A 4,646-nucleotide genomic window follows, 5' to 3' on the forward strand; every position below is an offset into this window, starting at 1 on the left:
CCTAGAATGCAGTAATATATTAATGTAAGCATCTTAATTTGTTTGGATGAGTGTTTGTTTAAATTGAGTTATTAATCAAACATCTCTGGAGGGGTTGTGTTTGCTTTTGAGTGGATTTGGGATAATTTATCTGTTAGATTTCTTTAAATTAGTTGCAATCCTAACAGTTCCCCCCCCCCAATCAGTATTAATCAGTACTATATATATATGTGTGTGCTGTTAAAACATCTGGGTTTTTTCAGATGTAAATGTCCCAGACACCTTCAAAACAAAAAACAAAAATAACCAACTGTGCACCTCAATTCTGAAACAATTGCTCTTCATGTGTTTGGCACTCTATATCCTTCAAGTTTCTGTTAGCCCTGCTGGAGAAAAAAGAGTCACAGTTTAGATTTGTTCTTTCTTAACTTATATCTAATAAGAGATAGGAAGCAGTGTTTCTAGTTGAGAAAACATGTGTCTTCTCCCAGTGCTGCTGCTGTAATAAGAAATAGAATTATTCCTACTGTTTCAAAGTCAGCAGGGGAGTCCAGTCATGCATTTCTAACACTGCATCCATGAGGACTAGTTGTGCAATGCTAATAATCAAACTTGGTATATGCTACCATGTTTTTTTGGTGGGAGCGGGAGCAAAATGAATGGCCGTTTTGTCTACTCCTGGCCTGCCTAAGCAGTATTCTCATTCCTGCAAAAATGTACATTCGTTCTTTTAATATTGTTATAGCCTCCTGCAGCTGCTTTGCATTTAAAAGAGTCATTGTTACATGCATTCTTGTATAATGTCTAGTTTGCCACTAGAATACATGAGAAAATACTTCCATCGACTTTCTTTACAGTTTATAGAGTCTACACCATACTGTCCTCTAGTGTTTACATGTGGGAAGAGCAGTTACAATGCATTCAGATTTCCCACCTTCAGAGATCCTTTTGCATATCAATTTGTTAGCCAAAGTACTACTGCATATCTGCAATAGAACGCCAACAGAATATTCTGGGGCATGTTATTTGGTGCACAATCAGTTCAAGTGGAATGCTGGCCAGATCTATGGGGCTTCATTGTCACCTGTTTGAACTGAAAGTGCATGCAGGTAAATAAAATTAAATCTTAATCCAGACAAAATATAGCTGCTTTTGATGGATAAAGCCTGGGGTAGTTGAACTGACTGTTCTGAATGGGGCTATACTCCCCTTGAAGGAGCAGATTTGCAGTTTGCGTGCTGCTTCTGGACTCAATATTTCATATGGAAGCCCAGGTGGTGGCATCTATGACCTAGACTGTCTTTTATCAATTTAGGATTATTCTCCATCTGGGATATGGTGATCTAGCCAATATTGTTCATGCTTCACATTTGGAGGACTCTTGTATTGCAAGCCATGTAGAGCTGCCCTTGAAGACTTGTTTTGAAGCTACACCTGGTGCTAAATGCAACTTCATGGCACTTGGCCAGGCCTAATATCTGAGAATGTATCATGGAGGTATTAGAAGAACACAGGATGGTAATTCAGTGTGCTGTTTTTTACCTATTTAAAACACCAGTTGCTATGAACAGGTTTTATCCATCCATGTAATAGTTTTTCCCATTCTTTTGAACTTCCTAGGAAGGTCTGCCAGGTCCTTTGTGGCTGGCATTTTAATGCAAGGCAAAAAATTAACGTTGAAATATAGTTTTTAGCCTATAGGATTAATTTCTGGGCAACAAGTTTAGTTTGTAAATTGCGTCCTTGTGCTGCCAGAATGAAAGTAGTATATCAGTTTAGTTTATCAGACTCATCATTCTAGAACACAGACATCATTCTCCTGAAACTTCACATTGCAGAAGAATTTTATTGGCAGACTGTCTTCAGGGATGCTTGTCCACTATTACTGATCTTCACAGTGAAACACCCCTGATAAGCTTTCAAGTTTGGGAACCATTTATTTTAAATGTTTATCCGGCAAATCAGCTTACACACACATTTAAAACCACAACAAAAGAGCAAATTGTTGTGTACCTGGACTTTGGAAGAGTACGGTCTTTTATTATCTTCCTTATAAAATAGAAGTCTGTTAATTACATTTAATGCAAAACAGCTGTCATGTGATAGATAACCTCTTATAACTGCACCTGCATGTTTGTTGAACCACACAGTAAGTAGTTTTTGGATCATCACAATGTAGATTAGCTCCACTTTGATACCAAATACTATTGCTGCTGGTTTGCAGTTGTGTAGGGCAGGTGTGGGCAGAAAGTAGACCTCCAGATGTTGTAGATTTCAACTCCCAGCATTCCTGGTCATTGGCCAAGCTGGCAGGGACTTCTGGGAGTTAAAATCCAAAACATTTGGAAGTCTATTTTCTGCCAACCCCTGCCCTACCCAACTGTAAACCAGCATTAATCATATTTGGCATCAAATGGAGCTAAGAGTCAGTTACTGGCCCAAAGTCACCCAGTGAGCTTCATGGTTGAGTGGTAACTAGAACCCAGATCTCCCAAGTCCCAGTCTGACACTAACCATCATACCACATTCGCTCAAAAGTGTTTCCTTCTGTATGCCTATGTCAAGCTTCGGCTATTGGGCGGTATAAAAATTTAATAAATTAATAAAATAATACAATAGGAAAAAGTTTTAAATTGTTCCTGTGTTCTCTTACTGGGCATTATAAATCTATTAATATATTTTGCCATTAATTTAAAATAGTTTTATCAATAAAAATAAAATAAGTAAATGTAAATAAATAAGTAAATGAAGCAAGTCTCACCATTTTATTGCTGGTAAGACTTCCTATGCATGAGATCTTCAAAGGTCTTTCAGCTGTAAGTTGCTTCTAAATATCCTTCATCTCTCTCACTCATACTAATGCCCAACTAGTTGATTCCTGGACTTTGCATAACATTCCATTTATTGCTGATAACATGTTCTTACTAGGTATATCCATATTAACCCTAACTTTTCCAGTTTCCTTCATTTATCTTTGTTTCATCCCTATGCTAATTGTTCCATGAATATAGATCTTGAACTTTTATTCTGATGTGCCTACACAGAAAAAAGGTTGGATCTGGTAATATGGCAGCTGTATCTTTTAAAGACAGAGTATCTCCTGTTGTCAGTCAGTTGTGAGGTCCTCAGGTCAAATGTTGAAACCAGCATAGTTCAAAGACCTGACAGATGGTATTAGACATCTTTCAGCTTAGTAAGCAAGTTGAACCTAAGATCTGTGCAGTGTGCTCTTTCTGACATGTGTTTAGCCTCCAAATAGAAAAGCCATGTGAATCAAACTGCTTAGCCATTTTTCCCACCCAAAAAACAGTTCATCAGCTGCTTTTGGTTCCCATTATCAGTAATCAGATGGTACCAAAATGAACAGAAAATGTGAGCGGGTTTCAAGAAGGCTTTCACTTGCACAGGTGGTGTGGATGCTTCAAAGTGCAGGAATAATTTATTCTAGGGCTTTGTGCAATGTAAGGATGCTGTTAGATCTGCCACTGGCAGAGATGACTATTTCAGAATTTCCCATTCTACAAAAATGTATTGGAGAGAAAAGCATCCAGCTTGGATGCACAGATTACATCAGTAATAGCTATGGTTTGAATTGTGCCTGCTGCTTCATTCTAAGAGACAAGCTACACCTTATTTTTAAAACCATCCCATCTTTTTTTTAACTAGCTTTTCAAAGTTGTCTTTGTTATCCTTTACAATATCTAATAGCTGGTGGAACATGCCAGATGTGGCCTATTCTCTCGCCTCCACCCCAAACTTGAAGTGGCAGGAGAGCTGAGTCCCATTGCAATAGTTAATATGGTGGATAGTATGCAGAGTTTTGACGTGGTAGTGTTGCTCAGCCTTGGGGAAAATCACCTTCTCACAGTTTAGTCTACATCACAAGCTTGTTAGGAGGTCAAATGATGTAAGCAAATAAAATAAAAATATAAACTTAAAGCTGAACTAGGTTTTTCCCCCAGATTCATATTTCTAGTATAAAAAAAGTTTGGATGGGGCTGAAATATTTATTTATTTATGCATTTATATCCCACCTTTTTTCCTCCAAGGAACCCAAGGCGGCATACATAATCCTCCTCCTCTCCATTTTTATCCTCACAACAATAACTCTGCAAGGTAGGTTGGGCTGAGAGGCTGTGACTGGCCCAAAGTCAGCCAGTGAGATTCCATGGCCAAGTGGGGACTAGAACCCGGATCTCCCGACTCCCAGTCCAACACTTTAGCCACACTGGCTGAAAGACCATACTTTTTTACACTTCAAACTTTGCTTTTTTACATCATCTGCTTCATTTTAGTTCTGCTTGCTTCTCTTCTCAGCAGCTACTTTGGTGTAGTTTTTATATTAACTAAAACAGGATTCTTCATCATATTGGCTACATGGTCAAGTCAATTAGGTATGGTGTAACCAGCACAATGAAATCATGGTGTCATGTATCTAATCATATTTGGATTCATGATGCTATCATGAAGTCACATTAGAGTGAGGATAATGCTTTCTGCCCTCACTCTGCATGGGATATCATTTTTGCTTTCATTCATAAAGAACTGCCAAAGTTGTCATTTCACAGAGTATACACTTTTCCAGCTCAGCACTAGAAAAAAAAATGTATCTAATTTCCTCTGTTTCCAATGTTCAGATACGAACAGCATCACCCATGCACAGGAAA

This window comes from Elgaria multicarinata, chromosome 2 (genome assembly GCF_023053635.1).
Source record: "Elgaria multicarinata webbii isolate HBS135686 ecotype San Diego chromosome 2, rElgMul1.1.pri, whole genome shotgun sequence".
Taxonomy (NCBI): domain Eukaryota; kingdom Metazoa; phylum Chordata; class Lepidosauria; order Squamata; family Anguidae; genus Elgaria; species Elgaria multicarinata.